Source organism: Capsicum annuum, chromosome 4 (genome assembly GCF_002878395.1).
Source record: "Capsicum annuum cultivar UCD-10X-F1 chromosome 4, UCD10Xv1.1, whole genome shotgun sequence".
In the NCBI taxonomy this organism is placed as follows: Eukaryota; Viridiplantae; Streptophyta; class Magnoliopsida; order Solanales; family Solanaceae; genus Capsicum; species Capsicum annuum.
In genome coordinates this window covers 108,490,835-108,506,145 of record NC_061114.1, presented here as the reverse complement: position 1 = coordinate 108,506,145, position 15,311 = coordinate 108,490,835, and the positions used below count along the sequence as shown (strand labels likewise).

The window sequence follows — 15,311 nt, the reverse complement described above, 5'->3', positions numbered from 1 at the left end:
TGATTTTTTAGGATTTTGATTCTTCTTTTGCATTGGGTAGTTCCTCATGAATTCTTTAGACCTACCAACTTTTTTTATAGCTCTAACAATCCTTATTGACAGAAGTACAACATCAGTGTCTTCTTCACCTGAGTCAGAGTCTAAAGCCTTTAAAGTCAGGAATCTCTCCCATTTTGCTTTCTTTATCTCCACCCCTAGTTCCGTTATAGCTGCCATGATGTCCAGAACACTTTAGGTATGAACCTTTTAGAGTGAACCCACTCTGATACCAATTGTTGAAACCTCGGGGGTTACACCACACAGTGAGGGACCAGGTCCCTCAAGGTCAATCACAGGCAAAAACACAGTAAAGCAACTATGAGGTGCTGGAAAACTAAAGGCTTTGTAGAAAATTAACAACACAAATATTTAATGTTGAAACCTCTTTCTTAAAGAAGGAAAAGCTATGACTTTCCCTTTCAATCACCAATGATATCTACTATAATCAACCTCTTGATTTATAGACTCGATTTCAGCCTTCCTTTAGGCTCCTCTTGCTAGTAGTAACTTTACTACAGCCTCAACTTGGTAACTCTGCCAAGAACACTCTACACTAATTAACTCTAATCAGTATTTGGACTTAGGCAACTCTACCTAAAAACTCTCAATCAATAAGAAAAGTTCATTACCCTTATAAACTGAGTAATTCATTTACAAATCAGGACTCACTCAAGTACACTCACTACTTTAGTATATAGAGAAATCTAAGAACATGAGCTATGCTTGAGCATTGTTGTAAACTGGGTTTTTCCCTCTTTTCTCTCTTCAACACTTTTTTTGTATTTGAAAAAAATCATTTGATGAAGAAACATCTTTTTTCTTTTATAAATGAGTGATGATTAAGGCTGAAATGTCATTGGACTAGGTGTCCTAATCAGTAAGTACAACACCCGTCAGTTTTTTACACAAAAGGACAAAATTATGCAGTCACACGTTCCAGTTGTATTGTAGCCATGAAAATCCAGGGACCTGGTCCCTTGTAGTCATCTGCTCCTCATTAAAACTACATATAGAAAATTGTTTAACTGAATATGCTATTGCAACACTTACTAAGGAGTGCACATCCAGGATTTAGAATAAATTGCCTACAAAGATGAACGATCCAGGAAGTTTTGCTCTGTAGATCACAATCAGTAAAGCCATCAGTGCTCGGGGATTATGTGATCTTGGGGAAAGCATAAATCTTATGCCCACATCCTATTTTAGAAAAATGGGTTTAGGCAACCCTAAATCCACTACAGTCATTCTGTAATTGGCTGATCGGTTACTTGCTAGTCCTGATGGAATCATTGAAGATGTATTGGTGCAAGTGGGATTGCTTAGCTTCCTAGTGGACTTCATTATTCTTAATTTTGATGTTGATCCAAAAGTCCCATTTATTTTGGGACGTCCTTTTTTAGCAACTGGGCGCTCACTGATTTGATGTAGCTGTAGAATAGATGACTATGAGAGCTCATGAAAAGGTCAAGGTTTTCGACATGTATAAGGCAATGAATCTTTCTACAATATATGAAGCATTGTCTACTATTGCGATCATAGACCTTGAGTCTGAGATCTACCTTTTATTGTCTAATAACCCACTTGAGCGAGCATTGATGTGGTATGATCTTTTAGGTGACGTTGAAGCACCTGAAATGGTACATATTTTGGATTTATCTAGAATTAGCACCACAAATACTGAATTTAAGCCATTGAATAAACCAATTGTTCCCTCTCCCAAGGCATCTATTGATGAAGTACCAAAGCTAGAGCTTAAAGCTCTACCCTCTTATTTGAAATATTCTTTCCTTGGTGAGGATGATACTTTACTTGTGATTTTGTCTGTAGGTTGGTCTAATGTGCAGGTGAAAGAGGCATTGTCATTATTAAAGTGAAGGAAGAAAGTAATCGGATGGCAAATAGCAGATATCACAGGTATTAATGCTATCTTCTATATTCATAAAATATATCTGGAAGAGAGATATAAAACAAGTGTGAAACACCAGCAAAGACTGAATCATGTGATGAAAGAAGTAGTCAGAAAGGAAGTCATTAAGTAGCTTGATGCTGGGATAGTTTATCCATAGCTGATAGTAAATGGGTCAACCCTGTGTAGTGTGTTCTAAGTAAATAAGGGATTATTGTTGTGACTAATGAAGATAATGAGTTGATTCCAACTCGTACAGTAATTGGGTGGAGGATCTGTATTGATTACAGAAAGTTAAATGATGCCACTCGAAAGAATCACTATCTCATTTTTTTATTGATCAAATGTTGGACAGATTGTCCGGAGAGGAATATTACTGCTTTATGGGTAGGTATTTTGGCTATAATCAAATAAAAATAGCGCTAGAATATCAGGAGAAGACCACCTTCACCTATCCTTATAGCAATTATGCATTAAGATGATGCCCTTTGATCTTTGCAATGCACCAACGACTTGCAGAGATGCATGATATCTATCTTCTATGATATAGTGGAAAACTTTTTCAAGGTGTTAATAGACGATTTTTCCATGTTTGGTAATTCGTTTGATATGTGCTTGCAAAAATTAGACAAGGTCTTGGCCTACTGTGAAGAAACCAACCTCGTATTAAACTAGGAGAAGTGCCACTTTTTGGTCAAGGAAGGTATTGTCCTTGGCCATAAGGTATCACATAGAGGACTTGAGATAGATAGAGTGAAAGTGGAGGTCATTGAAAAACTACCATATCCAGTGTCAGTGAAAGGTGTGAGAAGCTTTTTTGGGCATGCAGGGTTTTATAGACGCTTTATCAAAAATTTCTCGTAGGTAGCAAGTCTAATATGCAAACTGTTGGATAAAAAATCTAAGTTCGACTTTGGGGCTGAATGTCAGAAAGCATTTGAGAATTTAAAAAGAAGATTGACAGAAGCCCCCATTCTGATTGCTCCCGATTGGGCATTGCCATTCGAGCTGATGTATGATGTAAGGACATGGATGTTGGAGTTGTATTAGGGCAACACAAAGATAAGGTACTTCACTCTATCTACTATGCAAGTAAAATCTTGGATGCAACCCATGTAAATTATACAATCACAGAGAGGGAGATGATGACACTTCTATATGCATTTGATAAATTCAGAGCATACTTGGTGTGTACAAAGGTAATTGTTCATACTGATCATGCTGCCATTCGATATTTGTTCAACAATAGCAAATCCAAGGTTAATCAGGTGGATTTTTCTGCTCCAAGAATTTGATTTAGAAGTTCGTGAAAGAAAAAATGCTGAAAATCAAGTGGCTGACCATTTATCGCGATTTGAGAGTCATGCTCATGTTGTTGATGATATACTATGTATTCGGGAGAAGTTTTCGCATAAAAAATTGATGGAACTAGACGTAGTAGAGGTTCCCTGGTATGCTGATATAGTGAATTTGCTAGTATGTGGCATTTATCTTCTGGAGACCATAAGTCAACAGAAGAAGAAATTGTATCATTATTCCCGCTCATACCAGTAGGATGAGCCCTATTTATTCAAATAAGGTGCTGATTGAGTTGTATGAAGATGTATTTCAGAAGTTGAATCTAAACATGTTCTGGAAAATTATCTTTGATCACCTTATGGAGGCCATCATAGAGGTTAACAAACAACAAGAAAGATATTACAATCTAATTTTTTTTGGCTGACATTGTTCAAAGATGTTGTTGTGTATGTGAGAGAGTATGACCAATGGCAGAGAATGGGCATGATATCAAGGCGCTATAAAATGCCGTTGAATAATATTTTATAAGTGGATATATTTGACCTATGGGGTATGATTTTATAGCACTATTTCCACCATCTTATGGCAATTTATATATTATGGCTGTTGATTACGTGTCCAAGTGGGTAGAAGCTACAACTCTCCCCACAAATGATGAAATAATAGCAATGAAGTTCGTTGAGAAGCATATTTTCTATTACTTCGGTACACCTAGAGCAATCATCAGTGATGGAGGGACACACTTTATGAATAATTAGTGTAAGAACTTGTTAGTTAAATACGGGGTTAGGCATAAGGTGGCCATAACTTATCACCTACAAAAAAGTGTCCAAGTAGAGGTGTCTAATTGAGAGATTAAGAAGAGCTTACAGAAACCTTTAAATGGACAGTGTATGGATTGGTCGGCTAAGCTGGATAATGCATTATGGGCGTATAGGACAGCCTATAAAATGCCTATTGGGACCTCTCCTTATCGCTTGGTGTATCGAAAAACTTGTCACTTGCTTATGGACCTTGAGCATCAGGATTATTGTGTAGTGAAGAAATCAAATCTTTATTTAAAGACTACAGGAGATAAGTGACTATTACAATTAAGTGAACTCAATGAGTTTCGCTTACATGCCTATGAAAATGCAAAATTGTATAAAGAAAAGACCAAAAGATGGCATTATAAGCAAATTATGACACGAGTCTTTGAGCCTGGCCAGAAAGTGTTGTTATTCAATTCAAGATTGAAGCTGTTTCCTGGTAAATTAAGGTCTAAGTGGTCTGGACCCTTCGAGGTTGTGAAAATGACTCCTCACAGGGATGTTGAACTCTGGCGTGAGGAAAAAAGTGACACGTTCTTGGCAAATTGGTAGAGAATCAAGCATTATTGGGTAGATCATGTGGATAGACACAAGACATCTATCACTTTTGAAGAAGAATAAAGTTGAGTTTGGTCGTGCCATGAAATTAAATTGGTACTGCGTGGGAGGCATCCCACGAATGTAATGTAATAGCTTAGTTTACTTCTTTGTTATTTGAAAAAGAAAAGAAAAAAAAAGAGAAATGAAATTGAAAATACAAAAAAATATGTCAAGCCATGACAAGAACTAAGGCGCTAGGTGAGAGGCAACCTATTTTTTCTTACGTATTTTTGTTGTTTTTATTGAGAGTATAGGAATGGAAAAATTTATGGCATGGGAAAGGACAAGAAATGAGTAATATTTGGTGTTTTGGGAGGCTCTCATGTATGTAAAAGATGTATTAAATTGATGAAAAAGGAAGACAAGAAAATGGGGGACAAAATTCTCCCAAGTACAAATTCCAGTGGCCCTCCGCGATAGTTCCATGTCGTGGACCCTATCCTCTGTGATAAGGTTCGCATTGCGCTAAAGGGAAATTTGAGGAAGTCACATTCTAGTAAGCCTCCACAATAGTCCTGCGTCGCGGAGCTTATCGGGGAGAGCATATTTTTTTGGGTTTTCACTTTAAAAGGATGGGTTATAACCCGAGCTAACCTCTCATAACCCGATCCCCCATCTTAAAATACCCCTCAAATCCCTAATTTTCCCCATTTTTATCTAAACCTACGCAATAATCTACCCCAAACTCTCTCTAAATCATCTCTACGCGACACACCAAGGCAACCTCCACATTTTTTTTCAATCAATTTCATCTCAGGTAAGTTTCTAATTTATGCCCTTTATTTCTCGCGCATAATTTCAATTTGAACCCAACATGGTTCACGTTGTTGTGGTTGGGTGCTTGAGCTCTATTGAGTTAATAAATTTGGTGTGTGATTTTGTCTCCACTAGTGTAACGTATTATATGTGTGAGCATGTATGCTGTCCTTTTTGAATTTTCTTTCTCGTGAACTGTGTAAGGGAAAGTCAGGATACTCATGGATACAATGTGAAAGTATATGTTCTTGATTTAAAAGCCGTGAATAACAGTAAATATTTGCTGTATGTATGATGCTCACACTGATTAAATTATAGAGTAAATGCTATAACCATGTGGGTGTGGGGTGAAAAAGGGAAGTCTGAGTACCTTGATTTCACAACTTATACACCTACGTTAGCAACTTAGTGTGGGGTGGCCCCTAAAGCCTACCACATTTGGTGTTCACTAATCTAACGTCATATCAGTAGACATGTGATGGGTGAGCTGGCTTTGGGTATATTGTTATGCAAGAGTGATTGCATTTGTGAAGGACATTGGTTGAACCTGCTAAGTTTGTTATTAAGTCCTTCTAGTAACCTTGAAGTTGTTGTATGAAGTAATGTGATTCATTCTTGTACAATTACTTGATTAGTTTGTAATGGTAATTGAGGTGTATATTTTGCACAAGTATGTTCCATGAATTATGGTTGTACAAAGAAGTGAACAAATGTCAAGTTGGTAGCATGAATGCAATTTTACACATGTTGTTAAGTTGTTGCAATAGAATGTGGGTGGGAAGTTCTACCTCTATGAGTCATGGTTGCAAATATAGTGTCATAAATATTATTGTGTGTTTTGAACTGACTTAAATGAAAAGATCGATGTGGTAATGAGGTAGTATGTTGAACTCTGTGGAAGTAAAACTGAAATATGTGCTTGAAGTCTGAGTAGTGAAACATCAAAGTGGTTTATTATGGTTGTTTAGGTGTTGTGCAAGAGAGATTCTAATGCTGAACATGGGAAGTCTGAGTACCCTAGTTCATACGTCTAAGCACCTATACTAGAAACTAAGTGTGGGGTGGCTTCAAAACCCTTCCATACTTAGGTTTGCTAGATAAAGAGGATGACCTATCTAACTCGTTTGCTGCACTGTATTGACTGACAGGTACTATAGACCGCCAACAACGAAAGGGAAAGGACATTTCTAGGACATCTGAGCCCTCAAAGAAAAGAACTAGGCAGACTGGCCAGGTGCCAAGAGCTCCAGCAATCTCCCAGGGTCAGTCATAGAGATATGGAATGAGATGGGTCGAAGAAGCCGACAAGAAATGGTATGTCAAGCACAATGAGATGAAATATGATCCGAAAGAGTTCATCAATTGGGCGAGTTTGTTGAGGGAGTACCCAAGTATGGTGAGACAACTAGAGAAGTTGCATATGAACTTCTTGTTCGAGCAGCCCACAGAGTGAAACTTGCACCTTATTCGAGAGTTTTATGCTAATTGGGACCCCAGGGATCCCAATTCTGAAGTTAAAATCCATAGACAGGTGGGTAGCTTTCTCAGCCCATTTTGTAAACAAAATTTTAGGAATCCCCGAGGCAGATTCAGTTCTACTGAAGCAGCTAAACATCACTCCGCCATACGCAGATATCAGACACCTTTTGTGCAGAAATAGGTCTACAACTAGATAGATTTGATGCAAAGATAGTAGCCTTCACATGACATTTCCATATGCTCACTTAAATAAGGATGCACACATATGGATAAGGATTATTTGCCATTGCCTGATTCTGGGCAAACACATGATAGATGTTACCCGTGATAGGGTCTTCTTGATTTATGCTTTGATGCGGGACAATATCGAGATAAATACGGGTATTATGATCTTATCTGCAATGAAGGCGGCGCACTACCATCAAGGGTGCAGGTATGGATTCAGTGGATTGCTGACCAGGTTTCTGAGGGATCAAGCAGTTAATGAGGAAGATTATATTACAGACAATAGTGAGCACGATCCCGATAGATGTAACCAAAACTACAGGTTTAGATATGGTTCATGGGCCGGTACTTACTATGCCTGAGCGTCTGGCTTGGAATGATTAGATTACTACACAGATGTATGGGCTACAAATGCTCCAGCTGTGAGTGGGGGTAGAACAGCGGCGAATGAGGATATTCGTGCTGTCGAGATGGATTACCCTCTCGGTCATAATTCCCGGACTTTATTGTAGATAGGCCCAGAGTTTGTTGAGCTTGTGGATGACGACGTGCCTATCGATGGGGAGCATCAGATAAGAGATTCATATATTGAGTTAGAGGAGGAAGAGGCACTGGACCCAGATTTTGGAGCTGAGGCATACAATCCAGATATCGATGATGACATGGACAATGCCTGATCAGGGAGTATCACACCACCTTAGTACTTAATGATGCCTGCAAGCACTAAGGATAGTGCTATATTTTAAGTGTGGGGTAGTGGTCCTTATTCTTCGTATCTCTCATTTTATTATTTTGTGGATTTTTATTATTATTCATGGATGTTTATTTTATTGTTGCTGATGATGTGGTGATTATTTGACACTGTGATTAGTATTTCTGACGTTGACTGAATTGGTAATTTGTAGGGATTTCTTTACTTTGATTTGTTAATTACTTTTAGTTTGTAATTCTTTAGTTAGTATTTTCTTTTCTAAGTTTATTTAGGTTCCTTTCCATATGATGGATGAGTGATGACTATGTTAAGGGAAGTGAGTTTTAGGAAATAAAGAAGTGAAAAAATCCCAACCATCACTCTAGGTCGAGATACTTTGTGTTGGCCATGCGGTTACATCACTTGTAAAACACTTGTTTAAAGAAAGAAGCATGGCAAATTTAAAAGAAGGGTGCTAGTTTTAGACACCTATCTCAATGGTTTGCTTTTGGTTTGTCGGCTTAGTTTAATTTGTGCAGTTACTAGATCGAGAGTCTATAGGGATACTACTTGAATCTAGTATGCACCAAATGTGAATGAGATTCTATATTTATTCTGCATGCATAGTGATGTCTATAATTTTCCTGGTGTGGTTATGAAGCGAAATAAAGGGTGTTGGATTTGGGAGATGATGCATGCATTTTGTTGATAGCCATGTTTTTAGACCTCTTTTTACCTACCCTTTTAATTATCCTTAGTTAGCCCTGTTAAGCCTATCGCCTATTTTCTTTGGTAGCCTCATGTATAGCTTATACCCCTTCTTTGTTTGGCCTTAATTTGATTCAAAGCTCCTAGACACTTTAGTGAAAAAAAATTATCGAGTATGGAGTTGAAAAACAAGTAGGAAAAAGGTGATAGTGAATCCCCAACGTAAAGCTATTGGTGTAAGAATGGAGGTACTATAACGAAGGGAGTCAGGTGATGAAAAGAATAAAGCATGTTCAAGGAAAAATTGAATAATGTGTTGAAAAAAGTGGACTCATTTACGTAGTGTATCCTAATTATCTTATAGATAGGTCCAAAACAAAAGAAAAAGGGAAGATAGATGAGGTGAATAACTGGTTGTTAATTGAGTGTTTGTAATGTTCTTGTGATGTATTAAAGCTCTTAGGGAGATTAGCCACTATTTTTAGCCAAATAGTTCCCACCCATACCTTAGCTTACATTGCACCCTTTGAAGACCTATTTGATCCTTAAATCTTAGCATTCGACTATTAGCGGAGTAATACACCAAGGGCAAGCCTACGGTTCATCATGTATCATGTGTGAATTCCTTGCGAAAGTGATTGAAATTTATTCTTTGGGTACCCATGATGGCAAGCCTACGGTTCATCATGTATCATGTGTGAATTCCTTGCGAAAGTGATTGAAATTTATTCTTTGGGTACCCATGATTGTTATAGATTGCAAAATTGTGAGTGAACTAGGTAATCATCTTGTTGTGAGGATGCATGTAATGGATAGTTAGGTGACCTGTAGGAACAATTGATTGAATAATGTGCATAAGTTTGTTGTCATTCTTGAGTCCACTTGAGAGGTTAGGGAGTTTGAAAATTGTAATCCTGTGTTTCATATGCTATATGACATGTTCGAGGTAAAAATTGATAAGTTAGGTGTAGCCTGTGTGTGCCCAACAAGAGTGTCTTATTTAGATGGTGGTCTGAAGCCTAATTGTGATATAATGATTACCTGGGATTGTTTGAGGATAAACACGATTCTAAATGTGGGGTGGTGATCTTGGGCGTATATATACGTACAAGTGTCGATATTTACCTATATTTATACTTGTTCTATGAGCTAAAACTTGTAAATTGGTACAAGTGTCGATATTTACCTATATTTATACTTATTCTATGAGCTAAAACTTGTAAATTGTATTATGTTTGAGTCTAAAATAAATTCTTGATCTAATGGACATGATTAGTATTGCAGGGCATGATTTTGGTGCAATTGGACATGCTTTTATGCAATAATAAGGAGATTTTGGACCATGGAAGCATTTGGAGTGACATAATGTACATGAAGAGCTGGAAAAAAGGATTCAAAAAGTATGGAATGAAGTGCCAGAGCATAAGCATCAAATGATAAAATCCAGTTAGGGTCCGCGATAGCTATGCGTCGCGGAACCTGATCTCCACTTTTACCTTCGCGTATGGAGGCTGATTATTTCAAGATGTCAAATTCCAGTGAGGGTCCACAATAATCCCGCAACACGGACCCTAGCATTCGCGATTACTTCTGCATCGCAAAGGCTGATTTATTCATCAAGACAAATTCCAGTAGATGTCCGCGATAAGCCCGCGTCACGGACCTTAGCCTCCGTGACGTAGTGAAGAGGAAATTTGGGCAAATACTTCCTACTATAAAAGGAACACTTGAGCTCAATTTTGGGAGACCTTGGCATACGTAAAGTAGAGGAAAAACAATTACAATACTTCTCTTAGGGTTCTTTGAACTTTCATCTTTCATCATTAATTTTGGTCTAGTAAATTATATTTCTTTGATATTGATTTCGAACATTAGTGGCTAAACACCCTTGTTTTGGGTTGAGACCAAGAACATGATTATATTTTGATGTTCTTAGAGTGGTTAACATTGATTTATTATATGGGTTATTCTTATTCTCTTGTTTCTACTATTTTAATGAATGACCACTATTAGAATACATCTATATCCTTTATGAACTCGGATGGAGAATCTTAGGGATAGGTGAAAGAGTTTAAGGAGCAAGTTCGTAGTCTTCTGCATAACAAAGAATGTGAAGTAGAGACTATGATAGGAATATATATAGGATCCTTGTTTGGTTAAATTGCAGGAAGATAACTTGAAACATCTAAATGGATTATTGCATTCCCGCTCAATGATGTAGAATATTAGAGGTTCAGAAGACCATGATCATAACCTAAACCCTGTGAATCAATAACCCGATAATCAACATGACCATGATAAGGATAGAGATTTATAAGATTGTTAAGCGTCTCAACCTTGAAATTCTAACTAGTATTGTTTACAACCTTGTTTACGTTGCTATTGACATATTTTGTTATTTATTTATTCGTTAGATTATTCATTCAATTATTACAATCATTTTGATACTCTGAAACACTTGAATACATTATTGTCAAAACTGAAGTTGATTAAATTACTAAACAAGTCGTCCTCGTAGGTACTATATCTGATTCTTTGAGTTATTATATTACTTGTACGATTACGTGCACTTGCGTGTGCGATAGAGCGCAACACAAAACTACCTTGGAATGATTATCAATGTTATTGCTCCCCCTTTTGGATTGAGAAAATTTGAAACATTTTTTCTTTTACTCCTTGCTAGTAGAACCAATATCCTTTCCTTTTTTTTTTTTTTGGTACACCTGTATCCACTGAAAGTGAGTTAAATCATCTTTTGATTGTAAATCTACCATGCTATTGTGAATATTAATATGGTCATTGTGATTTTTTGTACATGACTTTGCTCTCAACTTGTCCTCTTCTAACACCACTAAAAAACTTACATTGTCACTATCTAATTGAGAAATACCCAAATCAAACAATGGAGTATCGCAATTAATTGTAGCTACATGTTCAATACCTCTTGTCAATATCCTATAAAAGATTTTTTTTATCCATTTGGAAAATAAGTAATTTATTACTTGAAAACGTAATTGACACTGGAAAGAGATGAAATTTGAAGAAACTTAGCGGCTTATTTGGAGAATACATAAAAAAATCAAAAGAAAATAAATCATATATACAAAAATACTAAAGATTATGCATATCCCAACGGATGTTTAGGGATGACAAATTACTCCAAAAAAAATCTTCAATGCAAACCCAAAAGTGGATGTTTAGGGGAAGACAAAATGCGACTGATTTGGGAACAAAATTTTCTTTAAGATATCTTCAAGAAGCGTGTAGAAGTTAATGCCGCAAAACTAGGAAATTAGCTAATAGAGAGGTTATGAAAAATTAATTACATGAGAGAGAATAGTATTTGTAATATACATTTTGTATTACTATTGTATATCGGGGCCCATAAAAAATAATTTTAAAATTAACAAATAACTATGTAGGGTAACTTTTTGAAACCTTAATCACACTATGTAATTAAGGAATTATCTTATCTATAGTGTGCAAATTTTTCCATAAAATAGACCTTCATCCCAAAAATCAATTTAATCCCTAAATCTACTTTCCAAACAACCACAACATGCTCACCCTAGCTCTAAAATAGCAACATATCGCATCTTTCTTCTCTCAGGATGAACTACAGTAAGCTTTGGTCATGGACAGATTTGTCACACCATTTTAGCGTAGGGTTTGTCTCTCTCGCCATCTGCTCTCGTCCGTGACTGAAGAATCTAATCAAACACATAGTTTGTAGGATTATTGAGTTTTTTTCACTAGTCTAATAATGCAATCATATGTATAAAACATGAACTACACAAAAAGGTCACAGTCTATAATTGCGTACCAATTACAAAATTATTCCAACACCTTTTGGAGAAGAAATCTTCAATGAATCCTCACGCAAACTTGAGAGGAATTGGAGAAGGAATAAGAGAAGTTTATTTCGTTCTTTAATTTTTGTAGAGCATGAAAATATACTTTTGTTTCTGTAAAGAGAAACCTTTTATAATCCCAAAGGGACACAACTCTTCAAATAGTTGTGTCTCTTCCCTTTATATTTTCTGAAGAGATACAACTCTTCAACTTTATATTCCAACATACATGTCTTTTCTCCCTATAATTTATTAATATAAATAATAATATATTATTTATCTCTTAATATGGATCAGGGTTGACCCACATGGGTGATCTGATCTAATTTTCTTCATCGCCCACTCACACATAGTGGGTCAACTCTCATTCCTATTCTGTAATGTTCATACTTAACAACTAGACCATGTGACCAGTGCATACTTCGAGAGCTTAGTTGCTATACATATGTTAGGAATATACAACATCTCGGTCAATGAAACTTAGAGTAGATTTTGGTAAACAGTACCCTAGATCATAAATCACATTCATATTTCTCGTCATCTCTTTTTCTTAATTTGAGTTCAGCATTATGTACTTGTCTCATAGACAAACATAAATGACGTCAATGAACACAATTAATGTGATAATATCCAATGATATTTCTCATTTCAAGAATCTCTTAATATCAATGTGATATGCTTTTCTAGAAATGTCCCACTAGACTGAATCAACCATGATCTTTTGACAACATACTAAGATAGCAAACACCAAACTGAATCTCAAGAAAATGATTAAAGTCATGAAGGTAAAATGTGGAAAATTACTTATAGTTTTAAGGGACTCACACGATAGCAAGTATATACTACACTTGTATCTCCCTTACGGGTCACTTTATGCATATATGGTATGAAACATGTATTAATAGTATCACGACCCAAAAAGCAAGGGTCATAATGGCACTTGTCACGACGTACCTTGACAAGTAAGCCTATCACCCAAACTGATACACAAAGGATAAAAGACAAAAATATCCCCAAGGTAAAACTTCTAGAACAAAGCCGAACCACACAAATATGTTAAATACAGAAGAAATATAATCAATAATGCAACCATAACTCCCAAAACCTTGTGTCAACAGTATAAGAACTACTAATACATCCATGAGTCAAATACATCAGAAATTCCTACACAGGGTCAACATCTATCTTCAAATAAAAATAACCACATAACTACTATAGAAAGATAGAGGTAAACTCTGGAATCATGAATGTCCAACCGCTACCTTGAGTAAATTTGAAGGCACTCGAAATCAACCAATTTGAGGCACACTCGAGTTAGGACCTGCACCGAAAGGGTGCAGTAGGTGTGAGTATGGTCGACTTATACTCAATAGGTATCATAGGCCGACCAAGAAAAGTAGTAAATAAAGTATACAAAATATACACTAAGGGCACATCACTTGCAATCAGAAAATGTCCCACAATAGTAGCCCACACCGCTTGCACTAATAGTTCTACAATATCACACATAATAATACAACAGCACACTAGATAATGATACAAATACACACAATATCACATACAAGTAGAACGAAAGTGGAGCATATATAATCAAGATCACCGAGTACAATTAAAGGAAGATAGAATAACTAGACATTAACAAGTCAAGATATAGAACAAATAGATAGATGACTAGTCAATATGAAAATACAAGCACAACATAAACACAATAAAGCAAGTGCAATGTTTATAATAATGATAATGAGGATGATGATGATAAGGATGCATGAGGTTGGCATACAGTCTTGAGGTTGGCACACAACCTTGAGTTTAACATACAACCTTGGGTTTGGCACACAGCCTTGGGGTTGGCACACAACTTCCGTATTTCCAGTATTTTTAATATTTCCAGTGTTTTTAGTATTTCAATATTTCCATTACTTCCAAAGCACATGAATAACGTAAGACACAAATCAAGTACACATACATGAAGACAAGTAAATATAAAATAATAAAACAAATAAGTGAATTGATGCGTATGATGATATGAGAATGATGATGCAATGTTCACAACCATACAAAATGAGTATCTTCACAACCAATCTACATGGTGTATTTTTCACAACCAATCCATATGATGTATTTCCACCACTAACCACAATGTTACTATTCCATAACTATGTGAGCCAACATCCACTCACTATTTCAACTAACCATGAAGTTTTCACATTATTCATATGCCCACAAAGTATGATATATATATATATATATATATATATATATATATATATATATATATATCATACTTTGTGGGCATATATATATATATATCACAATTTGCCAAAGGCACCACAATAGATATTTCTAACACAATACAATTATTCTCATATACTCTAGGCCACCAGCAACACATAAGACCCTGCACGGGCACAATATCACAGGATATTTCAAATTCAGCAGTTACGTCACATTCAGGCCCCTCCACAGGCATAACATAATATATGTATACACACACACACACATATATATGTATATATATGTGCGTGTATATATATATATATATATATATGTATATATATATATATATATATATATATATATATATATATATATATATATATATATATATATATATCACAATATGCCAAAGGAACCATAATAGACATTTCTAATAGCACAATACAATTATTCTTATGTACTCTAGGCCATCAACATCACATAAGACCCCGCACGGGCACACATATCACAGGATATTTTAGATTCAACAATTACATTGAATTCAAGACCCCACACGAGCAAACATATAGATAGCCATATTTCATGATTAGTTCCCACACATAACATGTATTTTGTACCAATAATTACTACCCATCTCAGTCTGAAAGGGTTAAGCCATAACCTACTTCGAATGCCGAAATCGGTCTGCAACACTTTAACCACAAAGCCTTACTTCTCACGAGTGGTCTTAA

General features: G+C 36.0%; 1 long non-coding RNA gene across 3 annotated transcripts; it reads left to right on the top strand.

The window, feature by feature from the left end:
• Positions 1 to 4,790: 4,790 nt before the first annotated feature.
• Positions 4,791 to 10,485, top strand: LOC107868134. Of its 3 annotated transcripts, none has more exons than XR_001673669.2 (3): positions 5,029 to 5,410; positions 6,558 to 7,866; positions 9,797 to 10,485. It is a non-coding gene; the product is annotated as an uncharacterized LOC107868134 (long non-coding RNA). The 3 variants fall into 3 exon arrangements; XR_001673670.2 differs by having other exon boundaries at positions 9,789 to 10,485; XR_001673668.2 differs by lacking the exon at positions 9,797 to 10,485 and having other exon boundaries at positions 4,791 to 5,410; positions 6,558 to 8,029.
• The last annotated feature ends 4,826 nt before the right edge of the window (positions 10,486 to 15,311 follow it).